Genomic DNA, 25,843 nt, shown 5'->3' on the forward strand with positions numbered 1-25,843 from the left:
GTAATAAGTGTAATTTGACAGAAATATGTTACTTATGTCTTTGATGATAGCTTTCAACCACTACTATTTGTTACACAATATGAGGTACAGTCTAAAGAAATGTTTCTGTTAAATCTCTTTTCACCAAACAGTTTTAGGTATTTTGCACGCCAGCAGCAGCTATATAATGATTCATGTCCAATTGGACATCTAGTAAACGTGGTAAAATATGGTATGTGTTTGAGGCTGCTCACTACCATTTTGCTCTCTTCCAAAGAAGATTTTTGTAATGTCACTTTTTTTTCTTCTTTTCTGTCCCATCTGGGGTGCCTATTTCTCCGTCTCAGCTTTTGTTTTGCTTTGGAGTCCATTCATTTGTTGTTTGTTATGGAAGCATTTAGTAATCTAAAATGTGACCTTAAAAACACTTATTTCAATGTATACATCATGCCATATAAATTGTTTTCAAAATGTTAACAAATGCTACTAGATGTTTAAACGTGATCATCTGAGGAAAATATTAAAGTGACAATTCAGTTTCACTACATACTGTGATAGGGATGTACTTTATTTAAAGATTTTCTATGCTGTGGAAATGCAACATTATTCTGAAAACAAAAGGAATCAAATATCTAAAAGATGATAAGTCATCACTGTTCTTATCTAACACGCATTATAAGGTTAAATGTAACCCTAGCCAGCCCTTTCTTCTCTTCATCAAGCACACATCAGGGGTATTGTGTGACATAAATGGGAGCTGCGACTGTTGCATCCATCACTGCTCGAAGGTGGAAAACAAATCTTATTACAGCCTGCCCTCGTTCATTCTGCCTGGAAGCATTAACCAAATTGCTGAAATCTTATGTTTTCATGTAAAGAAGTCGGGCACTGACGTGACGCAGAGAGGCAGAGCTTTTACATCAATATTAACAATTAACATGCTATACTTTATCCATCGAGGTTATGCTCGGTCAGTATCAGTAAACAAACTCCTGGTCACCGCGGAAACAAGCTCAGCACCAAGCTCTTGACTTTCCCTACCTGCTGTTCTCTCTGCGCTCCGCCAGCATCTCTAGTCCTCAGCAGCAGAAAAGATTTAAAAAAAGAAAGAATCCACTGTATATCAGGGCCGACTCTTTTCCCCCTCGTCTTTTTGATAAGGAAGAGCAACGACAATGGTGTCATGCCTTCCCCTCACAGTGGCGTGAAAAGAGGAGAGGCTACGCACGGAGGAGGCATGGCTTGTCTTCATTGGCAGTGCCAGGGGCTTTGTTCGCTAGCCAGCGTGTGTGTGTGTGTGTGTGTGTGTGTGTGTGTGTGTGTGTGTGTGTGTGTGTGTGTGTGTGTGTGTGTGTGTGTGTGTGTGTGTGTGTGTGTGTGTGTGTGTGTGTGTGTGTGTGTGTGTGTGTGTGTGTGTGTGTGTGTGTGTGTGTGTGTGTGTGTGTGTGTGTGTGTGTGTGTGTGTGTGTGTGTGTGTGTGTGTGTGTGTGTGTGTGTGTGTGTGTGTGTGTGTGTGTGTGTGTGTGTGTGGCCTGCCGGGACTGGCACAGCTGATCCCCCCCTGACACCGGGTGGGGTGCACAGGGCTTTGGAGGAAGAGGAAAGGAAGGGGAGGGTGGAGGGTGATGGGGCTACAGCCATCAGAGCACGAGGACCATACCATTTAGACCGGAGAAGAGGGGGGCAAGTATAACGCATTCTTAATAATTTATTTATAGGGAATTTAGGCATCATTTCCATTTTATAAACAACATTCTTTGCAGGAAAAGACCTCCATTTTAATATTGACTGAATGTTTTCAGAAAGAGTTCAAATTTGATGATGGAAAATATATTCTATTTTATCTATCTTGAGCTCCTTTCCTTAGCTTAAAACTATAATGACCGCCTTGTGATTGTAGGCCTCCAGGTTTACAGACATAGCTGTCATAAAATGTTATCGCTTCAATCTGGTTTCCTATTAGACAATTTCGTTACATTGTCATAATTGCAGACCTTTCACAAAAACCTATATAACACACTACATGAAAGGGAAAACCCCAAAAAGCATAATAGAGCCTCTTTAAATTGATTGTAAAATAATATTATCGATGAATCTGGAACAATTGTGATTTTTTGCTACCATAAATCAATCAAAAAAGGCCAAACATGCTCAGGTTCCAGTTTTTATTTCTTTGATTTAGTATAATCTTTGTTATACATTGAATATCTTTGGGTTGGTTGGACTAATCAAGTCATTTAAATATTCTGGGGTACTTTAATGGTTGTTTTTCACCATTTTCTGATGACAAACAGACCAATCAAAAATGGTAATTGTCAGATGAATTGAAAATAAAAACAAACGTTAGTTGCAGGCAGCCCTACATAATTAGTAACTCTTTAGAAATCCTCTATTCAAGACTCTAGTGGAAGTTTCTTAAAACCACTGAGTCTTCTGGTTCACTAAAAGACATTGAAGTGTGGTTTCCAGCAGGGGCACACAAGGCCATATGGAAATGAGACCAGCAGGGGAAGCGGAACATCCTCCTTTACTGAATGAAGCCTGCTATACAAATTGCAACTCAACATACCACTAGGGGCCAGGTTCAATATACGAGAAAGTGAAACAATCTGCAGTATCCAAAGCTTTACAGCAGCCAGGGACACCTGGGGTGTTTCTCAATCTCGAGTAAAGCTGCTCCAGAGGCACTATTTCAAGCATACTATGTCATCGAGTGCCGCCGAAGTACTGTTCCAATGTCCAGCATACTTGGAATTCTACCGAGCCCGGCGTACTTCGTTTGGAGAAATTTCGAGGCTGCACATGAGTAGACTCCACGGTCTTAAAATCCCCACAATGCTTTGCGCACGGACCAATTTCCCCAAATCTGTGGCGGAAAATGTAAGGCGGGGCCTCTCATATGACGCACACCTGCACACTTGCTCGCCTGTTCCACTCTTTGTTTTCCGAATGCCAGGAAGTATTCTTGCCTCGCTTCTGAAGCAAGTGACTCGGAAGACATGTGCTACCAAGCAAGCGTACTCGAGATTTAGAAACACCCCTGATGTGTTATGAGAGCATGATGGGTTCTCAGGAACTTGATCTACTGTTGACTTAGAATGTGTGTTATGCCTTAATCTGCTTTTATTATGCAAAGTTGTCTGCTTCTAATCATTAATATTGGGTTCATTTTCTATTTGGTACATCCAAAATGTACTGTAGAATTCTATTCGTTCATGGATAATTCAGTAAACTACTTTTGTTGATCAACACTAATAACCATAAACCACACATGTGATCGGAAACCTAACGGTAAATACCATCTAGTGCCAGGCCAATGAACCTACAGGGGGAATATATTTCCTTCAATCTTTCCAGTGTAGCATCACAGCCTTTACGAAATACAGTAAATCAGCCATTTCAGCAGATTCATTTTGAACAGAATCATCTCAAATACATATCAAAAATACACACTCCCTTTAATCCACATGAAGGAAAATTAAGTAGGAAATGCTACAATATATCCTCCAAAGGTTGAGACTTTTTGGATGAACTGCAGTTTTCTAAATTAATTTAATACTGCAAATGTAATAAATAAAGACAATGATCAAAAAGAATAACAATGGTGTGTTTTGTTCTCGACAAATCCCATGACGAGACCAAAACCATATCCATCTGTCATGATTTTCGGACTTTCCTGACGTTCCAAAATATACAGAATTGAACAGAATGGATGCATGAACTCACAAAACCTTGAGCGAGTAAAGACTGTATTAAACATGTTCAGTACACACAAACACAGAACATGTGCGTACTACATTATGTGTGTGTACTTAAACTTCTCAGCGCTTTTCTGGCTCTCATGACGTACAGACCATTTCCCCGGGGGATAATTAAGAATTATCCTGTCTTGGTTTATGACTGCACGCTGCTTCTTCTCAAGAAAGACGAGCGGTAAAGTGCAACTGAAGTCTGGTGTCTGACATGACACCACACACACACACACAAATGCACACACACTCACACACACACAACTAAGACAGCCTCTTTATACGAGATGCTTTTCACAAGGCCTGAGAAAGCTCATATGAAGGGGAAATTAGTATTGGCCTTGTGCTGCTTATCCATAAGATTCTAATGCAGCTATCTGGCTAAACCTAATCAATAACAAACAGGCTTACACAGCACAGAATACACATTGCTTCTCCCATCCCCACTACAGAAAGGGAAATGCAAAGCCAAAATATAATCTCAGCAGGTAATCTTTGCTTAGTCTGTATACATTAGTCTCTGTTGATTTAAAATAAGCTGTCTTTGTATTTGTTAAGACTTCAAGGTGTTTTTTCTAATTTGGCCTCAGGCGCAGCACTCTGTGAAATCTTGTTATTTAAAGTTATTTACTTTTGTTCCCAATCATTCACAACAACAGCTAACTTTTCAGATAGTGCCACCTTAATGTGCTAGTGCTGTTTCAATACAATTTAAAGTATGCTATAATCTTTGGGAATTTTGACAGTTGGTCTGACAATATAAGCAATTTAATTAAGATGCCTGAAATAAGCTCTGTGTTTAAAACAAGCTGTAGAGATTTTCACGTTTTATTCTACGAAATAAATTACGTAAACCAAACACCTCACTTGTGAATGTCCGAATCTTCTAGGCGTCATCAAAATGGCGGATGCAAAAGAGTGACTAAATGTGACTACTAAACATCATCATGAATCTGCCTTTCATTTAGCAGTGGTGACGTCGTAGTTAGTTTTTAGCCTACCATTAGCTTTTTAATTCGGGTGACTGCATTTGCGCTTCAAAAATCACAAAGGGGTGTTATATGTATACTATAGATTATCCTGGTGAAAAAAACGTGTTGAATCTGTGTTGGCCACAGGGCACATTTTTCTGCAATATACCGAAATCCAATGGGGACATTAATTTTTGTCCATTACTCGCCTGCCGATGCTAACTTCGGGGGGGCCGTTGTACACAATTTGTCATCACTGCATCATCCTTTACACTGGTCTGGCTTATCCTGACATGAACATCATAGGGAACAGAATTTAGAAAAGTGTGCCATTCTATTAGGGCTGTGCAATTAATCGTATTTTAATCGCAATTACGATTTTGGCCTGCCACAATTACGAAAACAACATAATCGAATAAAACAATTATTTTGCTTTGCTAGGTTGTGACAGTGCACTGCAACATATTTGATCTAATTTATTTTGGTCTAATTTATTTGTATTTATCATATTTATATATGATTAGTAGCTTTTGGAAGTGCGCTCCAAAATATTTGTTGATCTTGTTTATTGGTATTTATTATTTTGATATTATTTATTTAAAGTTTTTCAGTTGAATTATACGTTCAGGCTAATCAACAGTTACTGTTCAAATTATTATTTGTATTTGTTTTAAAGTTCAATAAATGGATGTTTTCAAAGTCAATGAATAATCGTATTTAATAATCGTGATATCAATTATTGACCAAAATAATCGTGATTATGATTTTTGCCATAATCGCACAGCCCTACATTCTATGTCAAAATATGAGGCTATAACAGGTCATCAGGTTTGCAAAATGTTTTTTTTGCTTTCTAGGTGATAGGTTGGATGCATTCCCCTATTTTCAGCAAGCCCTTTTACATATTTAATATCCAAATAGCTTTTAGAGCTGAGTAGTAACTCCAGATAACACTTAGTTGGAATTAAATTCAAAACACAAACCTCAGTTATGGGCATAATTTAGTTTGGATGGTGGCTATAAAAGTGTCAGCAAGGGCATATTATATTGTGTAACTGTGTTTAATTCATCACACAACTTTGGCAATGTTTAATCACAATTACTCATACAAAGCAGCTGGTAAACATGATGAAATGTTATATAAGCCTACTTGACCAACAATCGCTTTTTCCCTGGAGGAAAGATATGCAAAACGAAGAAACTACAGTTTTAGATGTAGGAACAATAAGTGCTGTATCCAGTACGCAAATGTTAGCAACCCTTTTTTAACCGAGGAGAGTATACACCTAGCCAAAGGACTAACCTAGTGAGTTTCACAGTATCAATGTCGGTTAGCATTGAAACACAGAGGGAAAAAAGCAGAATAAGGTAAGTACCCGAGGCTACAGTTATGACTTCACTTCCTCACACCAACTCTTGGCAGGTTTTGAGTCATCTCAATAAATCACAGCAAAATAAGAACCGCACAGCTGATTTCTGTAGTGGGGAAGAATAGCCTCATGGGCAAACGTAACACTAGCGACCAGCCAAATGCTTGTAAAATGTGACTTGCTTTACTCAACAGCCAAATAAATAGAAAAGTTGAATTAAAATAAAGTGTGGCTGGTAAATGTGACCATTACAATTGTTTTCTTCGATAGGCCAAGTTAGGCATTGAACACAAATAGTTTAGATTAAGATAAGTCATCTCCAAGCAAGTTTCTAGAGAGCCCTTGGCAAGTTTTGCTATTTGAGGGATACCATCTAGACACAACAATAACATCACCTGCCACCAAAGGTCAGCTATCAGCAATTGACAGTTTTCTATTATTACACTGTAATGAGTTACACAGCTCTGGTTTTGATGTTCAGTTTTAAAGTCCATTTATTCTAAAGCTGAGGGCTTTAACTTTGGACAAGCTTGTCAACACGTGCATATCTGCTAATGGTAAGCATTTCACAGCTATTGGTGGTTAGAATTAATAACATTTATATGGTGTTTTCCATAATTTATGCATAGGTTATTTTAATAACAAAATCCAGCAGCCGGAGACATCTTTAATTTGCCTTCACGCAGCTCAAAACGCTACAGATTGGCAATACTGTGCAACTTATATGCTCATTATTCTGAATGAATGCCACCTAATTAGCTTAATATTTTAGCAAAGCTATCTTAACCTTCTGTTAACGTCCCATTCTCTGTAGTACATGAAATCCAAAGCTTGCTGCTTACAACGCAAAGAGACAGAACCCTGTATTCAGAAATAAAACGTAATGTCCGCAGCACACACCAACAGCTATTGAACCTAATCAGGTTTTCTTATTAGATTAGGACATTTAAATGATGACCAGTTAACTTCAAAAGATGGTTGACTGTCTGAATAGACTTACTGTAATGATAATTATTTTGGCGATCATTGCCATTCATTTCCAGATCTACTTAGATTCTTCTTTTTGGTGGTGTTGGCGTGCCTTATTATTAGTTAATATGGCCAAATACACTGAAATGGATTAACAACTTCCCTATCCCTCACAATTGAATATTGAAAGGGGCTTGGGTTATTCAGGTTGTTTGTTTAAGATAAACATATGTGTAGCCTGCTCATCCAACATTTATGTTGTTTTAAAGGTTTAGGAAAGTGAATGTTGAATTTAGAAAAAGGAGTTTTTAATTATAAAGTCAAAGTGGCTGTAAATGGCTATTTTAAACGTAATAAAATTGCACTTCTTGAAAATTAATGACTTTCTAGCCTGGTCAATAATATGAATATTTTTTAAAAGGCTGTAGTCATTGTGCTGTTTTCATTATAATTCTAAAACCCTTTCATTCCTGTTCTTTGGGACAGACAAAACAGCATGAGGCTTTTACAATGCAGTAGCCCTTCAGTAAACATCAATTGTGTCATGCCCCTAAAGCTCATAATATTCAGTTACTGTTGTGAAAGATGTTTTTAAGGTCTTGTTATTTAACTTGTTGGAAGGAAATTGCTTTACAAATTATTATTATTATTTTCATTGTGCGTGTAAGTTAAATGCGTATATAAAAAAAAGGATTGGACAACCAGTACAACAATTGAGTTGCATGTGAAATCTATGACATTGCAATTATGTGTGACTGAAATGGGTGTAATTTAAAAGATGCCTGTGTGAATTATTAGGGAAAGAGCATGTCATTGTTACCAACAACTGTTGTAGAAGTAAAGCATGTCTCACCCCATTCAACAAATGGTTACAGACCATAAACATCTTCAATCATGATAATGTCCACATACAATGGTAGGAAAAGCAGGTAAATGTTAAGTTTGGCTGAGTCTTCTGTCTCTTATTTTGAAAAAAGGTTGAGACTGGATGCTTTTCCTTCATGCACTTGGCTCATAGCTTACACCATGTAGGAAGCTAACAGCAATGCCTGGATTGCACAAATATCAAAAGCATGCTTTACCATATTTCACAATGTTATTCTGTCTTTACGTTAGACATTCCCATTTTCTTTGATATTCTTATTAACACATGTGTTTTTGTCTTTTGTTTATAGTTGAACAAAACCGTTGCTAGCAAGGTTAAAACATGCAGAAGCAAAACACCTTTTTTTAAGGCAATCTGTCAGGCGTAGTTCATCGCATGTGCTGCCAAGGGACACAGTAAACACGGCCAGGGCATGGCACATGTTTTTGATAACATTAGATGCACCAAAGTACACATTTAGCCCCATCCTGCAACCAAGACTGAGCTGCTGGGTGGTTAGGTGACTGTAAAGGCAGCCGGGCAGTCATCCATGTAATCAGGAACAATGCACTGACCGCTGGGCACACACAGGTGACTTTAAGTTGCACATCACAGCAGAGTCTTTAGGCACGAAATGAGGCCGATGGTAAATGCACTTAATATGCCAGTCATTGCGACTTTGATACCAGCAGCCCCTTGGCTATGACTAGCCAGTCGTAACCTTACAACAACCCTGCTTAGCCCATAATATAATGTTGAGTAATACATTTAGCCAACGCCACAGACTGTCCGTGCCCCTGTTTTTGTTTTGTCCTCGTGTGTATTCCATTGACAGTTTTTTTCAAACATTTTCAGGCACAGTAGGGTGCATAAAGTTAATGGCAACACAATACAGCTGCAAACCTGTAATGTATAAGCGAGACGATTCCAGCTATGTTAGCTTACACTAGCATCAGTTAGCTAAAGACCAGCTGATCGGACTAGCATCTGAACGACAACTGTCAAGCTAAACGGTGACGCTGGCCTTTAATAAATAAAGAGCAAATGAAGAACTGAGTTTGTGTTTTAATATTACAACTGGATACGTATTGTGTGTTGCGTTACTGCTGACATGCTAACATTAGCTTTATTGCTGCTGTAGTTGGAAACCAACCTCGGCAAGATGCACATTCCTGCCTATGTTAGCTAACTCGCATGCTAGCAGCGCAGTGCTAGCTACCCGCTCCAGGAGACAACTATGTATTTCGTGTATCCGCTATCCACTTACCTGTAAGCAGCAATATCCTTGGGCTAGAAAGTCGATGATAACCCCCCAATATCTCAGTTAGGTTTGGCACTCCTTGCATATCTATATGTCACAAACGATGCTTTACTCCCAAAGTGGTCACTGCTTCCTCTCCTTCCTCCTGGTAGCCATTTCCAAACATCCAAATAAACCAAGCTAGTCCCAGGGTAGATTTTTCTTCCTAACAGCATCCTCCTCTCAGCCCCAGCTGAGGCCGCATCTGAAAGGCAAACCTGACATCTGTTGGAAGAAAGCAAGAAGACACATTATTTAAAAAAAAAACATTAAAAGTAAACCCTTTTTCGTTTATCTTTTATTTGCTCTTATTATGTTTATTTGTCATGCGCCCAAAACACCGAGGCAAATGTGTTTCCGATGCCTTGCTCAAGGGCACCACGGCAGGGCCCAGGAGGTGAACTGGTGAACTGGGACCTCTCCAAGTAGCAGTCCACACTCCATAATATTTGTTTATTATTTCCATTATTTCATTTAATAAATATGTTTATTTTATTTTGAGGCAACATAAGGATTGTTCATCCAATATATATTATATAGGCTATATATATAATATATATATATATATATATATATATATATATAATAGATGTTTAAATACAGTTCTTTCTATTTTGCTAGGTTTATTTACAATATAGGCCTAAATGACTTATTGTGTTCCAAGGAACCAAGGAGCTGATTGTGGATTACAGGAAGCAGCAGAGAGAGGGACACTCCCCCATTGCCATCAATGGGACTACGGTTTCTACAGGTGCACCATAGAGAGCATCCTGACTGGCTGCATCACGGCCTGGTACGACAGTTGCACCGCCCTCAACCGTAAGACTCTGCACAGCATATCACCAGGACGGAGCTGCCATCCATGATGGAGGACCTCTACTCCCAGCGGCTCAGGAAGAAAGCGCTCAGGATTATCAAAGACCCCCATCACCCTAGCCACAAACTGTTCTGTCTGCTGCCGTCTGGCAGACGGTACTGCATCATCAGGACTAAAACCACCAGACTCAGGGACAGTTTCATCCCACAGGCCATAAGACTATTAAACACCTGAGCTTGCACTATTTGTATTGTTGTTTTTTATATATATTGTTTTATATCTTGTAAATTGCACTGTTGAGAAACCTGCAATGTAAGTTTTTCATACATTATATAATTACTCCTTAGTTTTGTGTATGTTATGACAATAAACCTTTGAATCTCTGAATCTTGAATCTTGTGGTGATAATTTGACTAATAAAATTGCAATATAATTTAAGGGGCACTAGGTGACAGCAGATCTCCTTTGACACATGCAACACACAACAATCAAAGCCACTGTGTGGGTGTTGTGTTGCTTTGAGCAGTATAAACCACAAACCACAGCTACCTCAGCCAGTGAAAGTGATACTTTGGTGTCATACATCAGTAGTTTTATGCTAGATGTTCTTGGAAGGTTAACCGTTTAGGTGTCGCATGACTGATTCATTGTCTTTGAAGAGCAAATTGAAGTGTATCACTCTGGCTGAAAATGCATGTGAATGCTTTAAACTGTGTACATTTGTTGCTGAATTTAGCTGAAAAAGCTGAATATTGTATTAGTTGAATGGTCTCTGTAGCTACTCTTAGCTACAAAAACCAAGTAAGTGTGTTGCTGAACTTAGCGGAGAAATGCAGAAAAGTGAAATTATTTGAATCAAAATTGTTACATCTCAAATGCATTGCAATGACTTTGTTGAAAACTTGAAAGTGAAATGTTAAACTGGAAGAGTAGGAAAAATAGTGAAGAAGCTTAATATTTAAAAAGGTTTAACAAAGGTATAAACAACCAAATGTATAGCCTCAATGTCCTGAAATAGCTGAATAAGTCAACAGTTGAATGGTTTCTGTAGCTGAAAGTAGGCTGAAAGAGTTAGATATTAAGTAGTAGTGAATGAATGTTATCAAACACCTGTGTGTGTATGCCCAGAGATCAAAGGTTACCATGGTGACGACGTTATCGACGATGATTGTCTCTCTTTTAAACTTCATGTCAATAACCTGCTTAAAAAACTGAGGGTGAAGCTAGGTTTCTTTTACAGGAACAAGTTCTGTTTCTCGCTTGAGGCCAGGAAAAGGCTAGTCACTGTGACCTTTTTACCTGTACTGGACTATGGTGATCTGATCTATATGAATGCACCTGCCAATTACCTGATCAAGTTAGATGCCGCGTATCACAGTGCACTGAGATTTGTGACAAACTGTAAAGTATTAACCCATCACTGTACCCTGTATGCAAGGGCTGGTTTGTCTTCACTTACTGTACGGAGGCTCAGTCACTGGTACATTTTTATATACAAAGCCATGTTAGGGAAACGTCCATCCTATATCTGCTCCCTGATCTCACTGCGAATTGTAAGTGGCTACTGCCTGAGATCGCATGCTGTGGTTTTATTAAATGTGCCAACTGCTAGGACTGTCTTAGGGAAGATAGCTTTTAGATGCGAAGCTCCTCTGTCTTGGAATAGTCTGCAATTGAAATGGAAACTGAGCAATCTGGTGCCACTAAATGTTTTTAAAGCTCGGTTGGATGCTACTCAATCAGATGCTGTTGGTACCTGTTCATGTGGATAGTTATTGTAAATTGTAATCCCTGTAATGATGCTGCATGATGTCCTTTTTGTTGTTCTGTTGTTTTATGTTTTTATGTTTCATGTGGAACCTACTTGAGCAGGTCTCCCTTGAAAAAGAGATCAATGATCTCAATGGGATACACCTGGATAAATAAAGGTTTGAAATTAAATGAAATCTCAAAAAGTGTAAAAAATATGAAAAGTCTGAAGAATACGTTTTATAGCTGAATGCAGGGCCGTCCCTCCCTACAGGCAGATCACGCAGACTGCGTGGGGCCTCACCTTGCAGAGGGGGCCTCATCTTGCGGAGGGAGCCTCAACTGAGCCGCAAATGCAGCGCACCTATGCGCTTATGCGGCGCAATTAGTGTGGCTGCGAGGCTCCACTAGACTTGAAAATCGACCTTATTTTGGCGGTTGTGGAAAGAGCTCATCCATTGTTGCTCATTCCAAGAAATAATAGCCTGCCTTAAGTTTCTATTTCTCACTTCCTATGTATATAGAAAATCAGTGCTAGGTTGATGCTTAGCTAAGCTAACTATGAAACACTTTAACTGACAGGACTCAGGATCAACTGTGTACTGTAAGGTAGCTTCTAGCTTCATGTCGAACAGTAAGTCAACATTTCCCAGAGAGCTTTCTTTGAAATCACCAGGTAACGCTAAAAAACATAACATTTAGATTGTATTACGAAGTGTTTATTTAATATATCTGGCTAGCTATAGCTACTTGCTAACGGTTTAGCTTACCCCCGCGATTCAAAGTAACGTCAACGTAGCTGTAATTTATGCTTTGCTTACATGTTCGCATAACTTGGAAGTTTACTGACATTTACATACCTTGTTTACCTGGCTCAAGTGGTGGCTCTGGGGTTGTTGTGTGAGCCACCACTTGAGAATTGTCGTCAAGAATTTTTTTTCTTATGTCCATCTTCAAAAACTTTGAGTCCGACTGACAGTTTATTTTAAACATCGTCACAGCTCACAGGATAGGTACCTGTCAGCCAATAAGACAGATGTTTATTTCCATTCAACTCTCTGGTTGGTCTGGTGTCTTGCCTCTGTTGCATTCATGGAACACAGGAAATTACAGAATCCTGCCGTCCTCTCTAGTGTCATGATGAGGTTCAGGTAAAGCACGGTTAACCTGTTACGCACCATCCGCCCGGTACCGGGCAGATAAACGCGTCATTTGCAGGAAACAACGTCTAAGGAATCTTAATATTTAATAAACTATGAATGTTTTATATCCATGTAACGGGAAGAAACTCAGCTAACTGATCTTTTTAATTTTTTTTCTCCAAAAAAACCCCACAATGCTAACACTCAGCCTCTGAATTAGCCACGAGCGAAAAAAATGTAACCTATCTCTGCAACTAAACTCACAATAACTCCCTTATTACTTATCCTAGATGCACAGCCAACCACTAGTTTTGGGTCCCCTGGAGACACAGAATCGTTTGGTGCCCACCTCAACACTCAGTGATAAACATTTGCGACGCTATAAACGAAAGCGTACATCATAACATGTGGAGCTAGGTAGCTAGAAACGCTAACATGGCTTACCTTGGTCAAAACTGGTCTTCAATGGCATTAAAACGATAAAAAAATGATGCTGCAGTTAATCCAAGGGTTAATCCTATGTGTCTGTGTACTCTTTGAAATTATTTCTGATAATCCATAAGCAATAAAACTGCTTTTTCGTTTCCAAATGTCAGAGCGAGAAATCGGTCCACTCTGCTGCACATTTACATGCGCGCAGCCCCCACCTTTTCTCTTCACAACGTGTGTGTGTGGGGGCCTCCCCCTTCGATTCTATTGGCTCTAACGGTCAGAAAGAGGTGTCAACCATTAAAATCGAGCAAGGGGGGCCAGAGATATGGAAAAAAAAACATTTTGGTTTTGGCTAAACCTCTCTAAAAAGGTCAAATGTCACTTGTTTTGCATCAATCTTGATACAGGGTACTTATTATATGTTGTACTTTGGATTCCTAAAGCTTTTAGTCTACTAACCCATCATCCAAGGGTAGTTTTCACTATCTGTAAAAAAGAATTTTTGGACGGACACTATAATTTACAGTTTTTTACTATGTAAAATCTGAATTTTCTTTAAAATAAAAAACATCTATATTGATTCTGACACTTCTACATCCAACTCACAGATGTAACCTTGCTTTGATAAAAATAAATTATTCATATAACCCTTTTAGAAGTTAAGTTGTAGTCATTTGTTTTGGGCATGTCATTTTCGAGCCTGAAACATGAAAAACAGGCTTGGTGCTTAACAGGTTAATGTATTATATGATTGACTCAATAATATAATACATTACTTTGAGAGTAGGCAATCTAGGCATATTAACAAAATTAATTAAACATACTTATCACGGCGACGGTGTACTGAGATAATTTTTTCTTTTTCTTTTTTTTGTTGTTGCTAGGGGGCCCCTAGTGGCTGCGGGGCCCTACGCGGCCGCTTATGTCGCTTAATGGGTCGGGCTGGCTCTGGGTGTAACCTCCTTAAGTAATTTGAGTAGGGAGGAGGTAACCATAAGGTTTAGCAGTTAGATGAATAATGTGCAGTAACGACCAATAACAAAGCAAATTTATGCAAGAACAAGTCCAAGATGCCAGGCAGGAAACATATTCTTAAACACAACAAATAGTCAGGACTGAATGTGCTGGTGCCAGGTAATTTCCCACACTGGAGACGATTGAGTAAACACAAAAAAGATACAACAATGCTACCGTAAATGAAACCAGGCGCCACTGGCCGCATGACAAACCTCTAAAACAAGCCCCGACATGAAGCTTACTGTAAGTGTGCTGCATTGATAAACAATGACAGAAAACGAAACTTTAGGAGTTTGCATGGCACTCTATTGAAGATGCTACAACTGTCTTTTGTAAATCCCGTGCCAGTGCCCATAATTGACAAAGGTTTTATTGCAAAGTGCTTTGAATAGGTGGATTTCTCGTCAGCAGACAACAAAGACGTTAGAGCAGCGGTTCCCAACCTGTGGGCCGCGGCCCACTAGTGGTCCACGAAGGCATTGCAAGTGGGCCGCCAATTTTTTATTGTTTTTATTATTTATTTTTTATTTATTTTTTTGTAAAGTCTAAAGACCCAAACATGGACATAACAATAACTTACAGATGGAGCGTCTTATTTAGGACAGTTCGAAACGCGAGGGTCGTGGTTGGCTCGTGCACGGTCCGTGATCGGCCCGTGAAAGGTTAGTGATGAAGAGCCTGCCCCCAGTCTGACTTGATACCGCCCCCGTGATAAATATATTTAATTATTGTGAAGCCAGCTGCAATGGATCATTGATCCACCAGGGGGTGCAGTGGGGTTCCACACTGGAGCTCATGTGAAATCAACTTCGATACAGTAAGCTTGATGTACAGTATGTCTGGTACTACTGTATAGCGGATCTTTGTTAAGATCCATATGTCACGGATAGGATCATAGTCTGTGCTAAATAAGACATGTAATCATTTACAAAACATCACCATGTTGTTATTTAACAAAATAATGTTGTTTAGTCGAAAAAAACGAACGAGAGGAAATGCAGTCGGCTCTCCCGATTTTTAATCCTAATTTAATCATCATCTTCACCACGATCATTTATGTTTATGTTCGCCGAATTGACATGAAATCACTGACAAATATGAATATTCTGTATTCAACTTCATTGAAACGATCAGGATCCCTGGGTGTTATTTTTCCCCACAATGACCAAGTCGCTGCAAATTATCCCGCTTATTACATGGCCACATTCTCAACAAAGTAACGACATGACTCCCAATCTTAATTGAAATGCTTTTATGGATTTAGAAAATGTTTTTATTGATTTAAAAAATAGTTGTATGTATTGATTTAAATTGACATGCATCCGCTAAGAGAAATAGTCACTAGACACTTGACACAGTGGCTTTTGGCAAAGCAGAAAAAGAACACTCAAACCGAGAGATGAGTTATTGTTATTACAACGTGACTTCACTATTATTTAACAACTGTTTTTATTGGGTTCTTTTATTTGGGGTTAAGTATAGGTGAATTGCACTAATGTGGGAAGATCGTGATGTCTCCTCCGATTGGGGGACCGCCGTCCTCTGTTTTCAATGTTCGACATCGCGTGAAACAGAGGATTTCGACATTTTGTATTCATTGCTTACTTCCTTAAACCTTTTCTCCTCCTTATCTCTTTCATGACTTTTTATTTAATGCTTTATAACAGCTGTAATAGTTCCTTCTAGAAATCATAGAAACACTTTTACGGCAGTTCTCATTTACGGTAACTCCTTCTGACGTCATAGCTACCCACGTATAATATATAAACAAAGTCTTGGCTTTCAGAATATGAAACTTTTATTTCCAAAATCACACGATAAATACATTTGTGAAGCTTGTAAAGGGAAGATGACAGGCACCTCTCACTCGCAATCTGCTCTTCCGCAGTGCCGCCCCCCTCCCTCCGGCTGAAATTATGAATGTACAGTAAGGCATATAGTAATCATAGATAACACGGCAGGGTCCGTTACAGTTTGTTTTCATCTGATTTCAAATAAACAAAGTCTTGGCTTTCAGAATATTAAACTTGTTTCGGCAAATTTAGATGATAAATACAACTATGAAGCTTGTAACGGCATAATTACAAGCGGAGAACGGAGTAATTTAACGTTACAGCAGGCATAATAACAGCCGGTGTTTATTTTATTATTATATATAGTCGTTATTCATTTGATTTAAAGCTCAATAAGGAAGATTTAAACTTTCACACACGTTGACCGGCGAAAAACTCTGCCCGGTTCCCTCGGCCCCCACCACGTTGAATAAACAGAAGGCTGCTTTTGTGGAGGAAGTTACAGCGCTACGTACAGGCTCGGCATATGTACTGCAGCTTTTTCCAGCGGTATCCATAAATCTCTTAATTTTGACCTCCAAGTGCACCAGATTGATGCATTTAACTTCAATATAAAGAAAAACATCTTCTGTTGTAACAACAATAACATTATAAATAGTAACATAGCTGAACATGGTATTGCACATTTAGCTTTCAGTGTTACTGACCTGAGATGTTTTTATTACATGAATTAAGGTGACTGAGGCTTTTTAACATAGACTTTTCAGATTTCTGAGTGTAATATCTGCATTTTCTATTTTGGTTTGATTAGGACACATCCTGGGGATTGTGTTTACAAACATTGACCATACCGTTCACCATCCCCCACCCCCCTACTGTATGTTGATTTTTGACTTTGTTTGCCTACATGTAAATGGGTGGCATTTAGTACCTACCCCCCTCTGAGTGAATACCTGTTGACTTCACATCTTGTCACAAACTTTTTGGAAGACAAGACTGACCCAAGAATATGAATAGAACTTAGTTAGATCACTTTACATTTCTGCGAATGAATAGCTTAGCTACTTGGCACTAAGAGTACAGATATGTCTACCCTTTCTTCTTAGAGTTAGCCAAGAGGCTATTTTTCATCTGTAGTTAGTTAGATTTTAAAAGTCAATCTAAAACACATTTCATTTTAAACAAGTAAATACAATACATTTAAAACATGCAACATACACTGTAAACAAAATCTGTAATCTAGGCAGTAAATTGCTGTATTACCCACAGTCATTTACTTTGAATTTGTAATACAGTGTGATACTGTACATTATGCTGCACTGTGGGAATATTATCCTTTGGCGGGAAATGTATGTAAGCTGGAGTCTGAAATAAGCTGCTCCATCTGTATGTGCAGTATCTTTTAATTTTTTATTTAACCTTTATTTAACCAGATAAAAACATTGAGATAAAATCTCATTTTCAATGCTGACCTGGCCAAGAAGGCAGCAACGTTACACATAACACATAACACAAACATATAAAATACAGAGAACATAACTAAGAAAACAAAAGACGAAAAAGCAGTCACTACATTGTGCACATTAGGACAGTAAGAAAAGTACACTACCTGTTACTGCAAGAGCAGCTGGTGGTGAGGACTTCAGACAACTTCAATTTAAAACATGATATAGAGACAAGTGCCATCAGTTTTAGGCGTGATTGAAGGTCATTCCAAGACCAAGGACCATAATAAGAAAGACTCCTTTTTCCAGCCTCAGTCCGCACAGTAGGTACCTGGAATCGTATCCAGGCACTGGATCTGAGGTTGTAAGAGTCACAAACTGGGGCAAATCTGACACATATGTACAGTGGAAGCTTACCTAAAATGGCTTTATACATTAATAAAAACCAGTGCTGCATCCTACGCATAGTAAGTGAGGACCATCCAGTTAGGCTATACAGTGTGCAATGATGAGTCCTATAGGGTGCATTTGATATATAACGCAGTGCAGCATGGTAAAGTGGGTCAAGTTTGGCCAAAACAGTGGGACAGGCAAATCTATAGATTGTATCACCGTAGTCCAGCTGGGACAGGAATAAGCCAGAGACCAACCTTTTACGGGATGAAATTGAAAAACAACATTTAAGTCTGTAAAGGAAGCCAAGAGTGAATTTCAATTTCTTTGTTAAAACTTCAATATGGTGTTTAAAGTTCAGATTACTGTCCAACCAAAAGCCCAGATATTTGTAGGTATCAACAAACTCAACAGAAACGCCATCAAGGGTGTCAATGGAGAGGCAAGAGGAGGACGCTGACTTGGGAGCAAAAAGCATTGCTTTGGTTTTCTTACTGTTCAATAGCAGTTTGGAATCAAGAAGTGCATGCTGCAGCGTGATACAATCTGATTTTAAATTGGAAACGGCCATCTGCAGTGTGACTAAGCATGAAATTCTTAACTCAGGGTAGCCGCCTATGGTTTGCACGCTACCTCGGCTCCTGCGGAGGTGTGGTGTCACAGCGCTGTATTTATGCTGATGTGCCATCTCCCAACGCCCCCGTGGAAAATGACCAAGAACTCAGAAAATACAGAATAACCTCGGAATGTTAGGCCTCATTCAGAAATGTACGAATGTTAAATCACAGGCAGTGAGTGGGTTGTAAGGAGCAGAAGATTGGGTCAGTGTTGGCAGAGCATCTCCCCATCCCATTCAAATTCAAATTCTTGACTGAAAGAGCCTACAGTACATGTAAATAGATAGCATTGCCTATGCGCATTTGAAAAGATTTGTACCCACCTCTGAGTGACTACGTGTTGAGTTCACATCACCATTCTCCCATATGCTACAAATGGCTGTCTAGCCCTGTTTGTTTTTTTGACCTTTCAGATGTTGTTGTATAGCCTCTGGCAGGGGTTCAATTGGGCCGGGGCTGTCCGGGGCTAAGCCCATAGGACGATGCTCTGATGTCATCACCCTCGAACATTTGTCATATGTTTACAAAAAACGATGTTAAATCAAATCAAATCAAATCAGATTTTATTTATATAGCACATTTAAAAGCGACTTTTGGTCGAGCCAAAGTGCTGTACATGTAATAAAAACACATTACCACAATCACAGTAAACGACAATAAATTACAACAGATATATCTTAAAAACAAAATAAAAATAAAACACACGGAAAAGTCAGGAGTCGTGCTCCGCTCTAACTAGAAAGCCAGAGAGAAGAAGTGTGTTTTTAGTTTAGATTTAAAAACCCCTAGGGTCTGGGCCGACCTCACATGGAGGGGCAGAGTGTTCCAGAGCCTAGGGCCAGCTGCTGCGAAGGCTCGGTGCCCTCGGGTTTTTAGCCTGGTCTTGGGCACTACCAGCAGCAGCTGGTCAGCAGACCTTAAAGCTCTGGCTGGGGTGTAGCGCTGGAGCAGTTCAGCTATATAGGCCGGAGCCAGCCCATTTAGTGCTTTAAAAACAAATAAAAGGATTTTAAAATCAATTCTGAACCGAACTGGAAGCCAGTGTAGTGAGGCCAGAATAGGGGTGATGTGGTCACGCTTTTTGTGGCCAGTCAGCAAACGTGCAGCAGCGTTTTGGACTTGCTGTAGGCGTTTAATTGAGGCCTGGTCCATACCCACATACAGAGCGTTACAATAGTCCAGTCTCGAGGTTACAAAGGCGTTAATAACCCTTTCTAAGTCATTAAAAGATAAATACGACTTGGTTTTGGCCAATAGTCTTATTTTAAAAAAGCAGGATTTTACTACGGTGCTGACCTGCTTGTCGAATTTAAAAGTGCTAGTGAAGGTCACTCCAAGGTTCATGACCGAGGGAAGGATGTTTTTTTTTGATAGAGCCCAGAATATCAACCGGAGAGGCTGGAGGTTGCGGTCCAAAAAAGATGACCTCAGTCTTGCTCTCGTTGAGGTTGAGAACGTTTTTGCTCAGCCAGGATTTTATCTCTGCTAAGCAGTCCATCAACTGCTGTAGTGAGTGTTTGACATTTGCTTTGAGAGGCAGATAGATCTGTACATCGTCGGCGTAGCAGTGGAAGGGAATGTTATGTTTTGTGAGAATTGAACCTAGGGGCAGTATGTACAGTAGAAAAAGGATGGGGCCCAGAATCGAGCCTTGGGGAACCCCACAGGTAAGAGGGGCTTTGGCAGAGGAGAAGGCACCTAGCTGCACTGAGAAGCTACGGTCTGTCAGGTAGGACCTGAACCATGCAAGGGCAGAGCCTGTGATGCCAGCGGACTGTTCAAGCCGTGACAGCAGGATGCTATGGTCCACAGTGTCAAAGGCAGCTGTCAGGTCTAACAGCACCAAGACAGCTGGGCTACCTGAGTCGGCGGCTAGGAGCAGATCATTAAAAACTCTTAAAAGGGCTGTTTCAGTGCTGTGCATGGGTTTGAAGCCAGACTGAAACTTTTCATGGATTCCATGGATGGTTAAAAAAGACTGCAGCTGGGCGTAGACTACTCGCTCCAGGGCTTTTGATAAAAAAAGGTAGCTGGGAGATGGGCATAACATTTGCGAGAATGGAGGGGTCGAGATTTTTCTTTTTAAGGAGTGGCTTAACCACGGCATGTTTGAAGGCAGCTGGGACACATCCTGAGGTAAGAGAGGTGTTTAAAAGTAATAAAATACTTGCTCCAACTGAATCAAAAACATCTCTGAGAAGGCGAGAGGGAATGCTGTCTGAGGTGCAGTTTGTCGGCCGCAGGTGCTTGACTACATCCGAGAGAGAAGAGAGGGATACAGGCTCAAAGTGGTCGAGGACAGCAGGGCACAGAAAAGGAGCAGGATCTGGGGTAGCACTAGTGTGGGCTAGCCTAAGAGCAGATACCTTTTCAATAAAAAATTTAAGAAACTTATCACAGAGAGTAGTCGATGGGACAATAGAAGAAACATCACAGGGATTAATGATAGAGTTGAGGACATTAAAAAGAACCTGAGGTTTATGGCTGTTTTTGGAGATTAACAGAGAAATGTGCTCTGTTTTGGTTGCTTTGACTGCCGTCTGGTAGTCAGAAAGGCAAGCACGAAGGATTTCTAGGGAGACATGGAGTTTATCCTTTTTCCATTTTCTCTCTGCACACCTGCATGCGCGTCTGAGAGCACGAGTACAGTCATTGAGCCACGGCTCTGATAGAACTTTGGTGCGTCTAAGCGTAAAAGGAGCAACAGAATCCAGTATTAGTGTGCATGTCGAGTCAAACATGGAGATAAGCTCATCAGCATTAAAAGCACAGTTCACATCTAATTTACAGATCGGAGAAGCATTAAAAACATCAGAGAACTGTGAGGCAGTCAAGGGGTTAATCGAACGCAGACGACACGCCGGGGCACGTGATTCGACTCCTGCGGAAGGGATGTAGGTTGTAAACAGAACCGGTAAATGGTCTGAGATACGCGTTGCTGCACATATTTCATCCACAGATACAGACAGTCCAAACGATAATACTAAGTCCAAAGTGTGTCCTTTTTCGTGTGTTGGGCCAGCCACGGACTGAACGAGACCAAAAGAATCAAGGAGATTTAAAAAATCCCTAACCAGAGGTTTGGACTCGCAACACACATGGACATTGAAGTCTCCGGAGATCAAAACACGATCATATTTCACCATGATCCCGGACAGAAAGTCAGAAAAGTCATTTATGAAATCCTTATTACACTTTGGCGGACGATACACGACTGCGCAGAGTATAGGCAAGGCCGGGTTCAGTTCAAAAAGCTGCAACTCAAAGCTGGCATAGCTAGTTACAGGGTGAAGCAATCGGCATTGGAGGCTAGCTCTAAACACTGATGCTATGCCCCCACCATGGCCAGTGGCACGGGGGGAGCTGAAGAATGTACAGTCAGGAGGAAGAAGTTCAGAGAACGGTGTATACTCGCCAGCGTGGACCCAGGTCTCCATCAGGAACATAAAATCCAGTTCACGAGAGGTGAAGAAGTCGTTTAGCAGGAACGTTTTGTTTGCTATCAACCTAGCATTTAGCAAAGCCATGCAAAGTTTTCGCTCCGGGCTTGCCGAAGGTGTAGTGCGTCTCAGCTGACGAAGATGTGCGTGTTGAACGCCGCGCGGGCCGGGAGCAGTCAGTCGGGCAGGAGGAGCTGCCAGCGGGCCCATCAGAGTCCACAGCTCCGGAAAAACGGGGCGAATCCACCGATCCCTCACATGGCATGCAGCGGGAGGGCCATGACATCCGAGGCGTGGATAATTCACAGAAGAAGCCGTCAGGTATGCCTTAAGATGGACCAGTGCACCACCACGCTTTCCCCGTCGTCGAAAGCGCTTTCGGCGAGGCAGGATGCAGGGCGACCGGCGCAGGTAGGTGGGAATATCCAACAGTAGAGGGGGGGGGGGGACGATTTATGGTTGCCAGATGTAGGTTTGGGCAGCAATATCAACTCCAGTGAGGGTCTGAGGTGGAGGAGAGCTTGGCGATCATAAACGAGCAGAGCAGAGACATTCTGACAAACATAAAACAAAAACAGGATAGCTAAAGGTAGAGAGCTGAGCGAGCGGCGAGCCGACACAGGCGCCATCTTGAATCACGTCACGTCACGACGGTGACATAAACTCGTCGAGTTTAGAAACTGTTTGTTTTTTTGACCTTTCAGATGTTGTTGTATAGCCTCTGGCAGGGGTTCAATTGGGCCGGGGCTGTCCGGGGCTAAGCCCATAGGACGATGCTCTGATGTCATCACCCTCGCACATTTGTCATATGTTTACAAAAAACGATGTTAACACTTTCTCGTTCTTAATATATGCTATATTTAGGGTCGATATGTGTTGAATTTACTTTAAAATAGCAGATCACTGTGACCGGATATAGTTTTTTCGGCTTAGTGAACGTGTGTCTCTTCCTCCGCGGCTCCTCCGTGCAGAGAGTTTGCAGCCAAGTGTGTCAGCAACGTGCAGTCAGGGGAGGCACGGATTGGCCGTCGGGAGAATCGGGACTTATCCCGGTGGGCCGCTGGCCAGCTGTGAGTTCTGGAGAATCACAGAACGGCCGGACGCCAACGGCCCGGTTCGCTTACGGCCGACAACACCCCCCCCCCCCCCCCCCCCCCCCCCCGTTGACAATTCACGAGCGTCTAACTCTCTCCCCCGTCGCACCTTCTAACAGAGCCCCCCCACATATCAAATCTCAATTTAACCCCTGGCCTCTGGAGCAGAAATGAAAGAGCTTTAAAAATGTTTAAGTTTTGGTAAGTTTTTAGGGAAATGTTGCCTTAGGTGGGAGCAGAATTTCTGTATTTCTACTCACATTGTCTGAATAAATATATTGAACAACTAAGGGTTAATTTGCAGGGTTGATTGCTTACTTAGCCCTATATCAGTATATAGCATGAATAATAATCACACATCACTCATATTTGTTATGAATAATCATTTATCATTTATTAGTCGCTTTGGATAAAAGCGTCAGCTAAATGCAATTTATGAAAGCCTCACTCATGATTTTTTTACCAAGTGTTTTTATTGCTCTTGGGGCATTAAAAACAAGATTTTAACTTAGTTTTTTATATAATATCTGCATTTTCTCTTTTGAAAAACTAAGTCTTAGTTTGGCCATAGTTTGGACACTCATTTTTAATCACACACGTCTCCCCATCCCATTCAAATTCTTGACTGAGCCTATATGCATTTGAAAATAAATAGTAGCTACAGTACCCCCCTCTGAGTGAATACCTGTTGACTTCACATCTTGTACACATTTAATTAGGAGCAAAAACACACACTTCAAGTCAGATCATCACTCTTAGCTATTTTAATTACCTCTCAAACAACCTAAACTAGTTATAAATGTTTATTTTTACTGTCGGCCGGGTCAGCTGCAGCATGAGACAGACACTGAAAAGTATTATCATCTGAAATTAATCATTATGTTATTAGTATTAAATATATATAAGTATTGTTACAGCTTGTATTTTTTTACCAAGTGTTTTTATTGCTCTTGGGGCATTAAAAACAAGATTTTAACTTTAGTTTTTTATATAATATCTGCATTTTCTCTTGTGAAAAACTAAGTCTTAGTTTGGCCATAGTTATTTAATATATAAAGACTATATATTATTGAATTACAAGATTAGATATACTTCATTTGATCTAAAATATTGATGTGTTCAAATGCTCTTCTAAACAAAACTGAAAGTCCATGAAAAGTTGTCTTCCTGTTTTTGTGAAGGAAGCGCCATCTCCTGGTTAAATCCTGAAATTGAAAATCTGGCAACGCCCTCTTGGAAAATAGTGGGAGGGCTTAACATTCCCAGATACTGGTCTTTGGCAGGTCTTAGGCAGGTAGCTGGCAGGTAGTAGGCAGTAAGCAGTAAGCTGGAGTCTGAAATAAGCTGCTCCATCTGTATAGGAGATGAGATTCCCATCTCAGACAAAAAAAAGAAGAAATAAAGATACAGTCAGTAGGATCACTTCAACATTTCACAAACAAAAATAGGTTGACAACCAAATACCACCTAAAACACAACATGGCAAGCATATTTATTGTTCCTTTAATCCCACTCCTCGTTAGAACTAATTATTTCCCACATGGCGTGTTGAGCCACCCTTTGATTTTTTGTGGCAATAATCTTTTCCAAAATAAATTGTATTTTGAATCTACTCTTCAAACACCTTAAATTAAGATTACTCCTTGATTGACTTTTAAAAATATGTATTTTAGCCAGAAGAATAGTTAAATTTATTAACTGTGTGCGGTCTTCATCTAAAAGCCCAAACAAAATATTAAAGGGTGTAAATGTAAATTCAATATTTGCAAACATTATGATTTGTGTGGAAACATTTTCATTATTAAGATTTTTTTTTTATTTTAACCTCTTTTCCTTTCTCTTTCTTGATCCTCCTTAGCAACGGTCATTACAGTCCTTGACAGCGGTCTGTACTACTGGATTAACAACGTGTCACATGTTCTGAATTGACCAATCAGAACTTTATTCAGCCTCCGTATTGTTTATGGTTGAATGTGGGCCGCGAAAAAAAATGTGATTCTTAAGTGGGCCCTGAGTTGAAAAAGGTTGGGAACCGCTGCGTTAGAGAATCAGAGTATGAACACATTCCTTAACGCATCAGAAAAGGTTGAACACATTTCAAAGAAAAAGAGAGTTAAACATTGAGAGTTTTATTTCAAGCTAAATACATATTTCACATAACTAGATATAATCTACTTTCACTCTAATAGCGCATTTCCACTACAGCGCGGAGCTCGCTTTCCGTTTTTGGTTGCGTTTCCACTTGGCGTAGTTCCGGCTAGCGGGTACTATTTCACAGTTTTTCTGGCCCCATAAAATCGAGGTTCTTTCTGGGCCAACAACCAGGCTGAGTCGGGCTGAGTATGCTAAACTAGAGAGAGAATCGCTGGCAAGAGGGCTACAACTACAACAAAATGAACATATTTGACCGTGATTTAATTGTAATACACGTTTCAAAATGATGCCGAAGTAACAACATACTGATACCGGTTAGTAAAAACCATGAATTAATGCTTTGACGAGTCTGCAGACAAGACGGCAGGCAAAAAACCTTTTAAAATACGTGCTTTCTAAATGAAAATCGGCTAAGCTAACGCAGTATATGCTCCGATCGTCCACACTCACAACAACGGCCTATACAGACATAAATAAACCAGCGACTGTATTCGCCATGACAAAGACAGTCTGTGGTTTGTACTTGTTTAACTTTTGTCTAGTTTCT

At 40.2% G+C, this 25,843-nt stretch overlaps 1 protein-coding gene across 4 annotated transcripts in view; it reads right to left on the minus strand.

Moving 5' to 3' along the window:
* The window catches only part of wdfy3 (WD repeat and FYVE domain containing 3), a 120,239-nt gene extending 110,845 nt beyond the window's left edge, over positions 1-9,394 (minus strand). For 3 of the 4 annotated variants that reach the window (XM_034117711.1, XM_034117709.1, XM_034117708.1), the window contains exon 1: positions 9,171-9,393. The gene's annotated coding sequence lies outside the window, so the exon portion shown is untranslated. Of the gene's footprint in view, positions 1-9,170 lie in introns of all 4 variants that reach the window. The other variant, XM_034117710.1, reaches the window with a different exon arrangement.
* Between the last annotated feature and the right edge of the window lie 16,449 nt (positions 9,395-25,843).

The sequence above is a fragment of the Trematomus bernacchii genome, unplaced genomic scaffold (assembly GCF_902827165.1).
Source record: "Trematomus bernacchii unplaced genomic scaffold, fTreBer1.1, whole genome shotgun sequence".
Taxonomy (NCBI): Eukaryota; Metazoa; Chordata; class Actinopteri; order Perciformes; family Nototheniidae; genus Trematomus; species Trematomus bernacchii.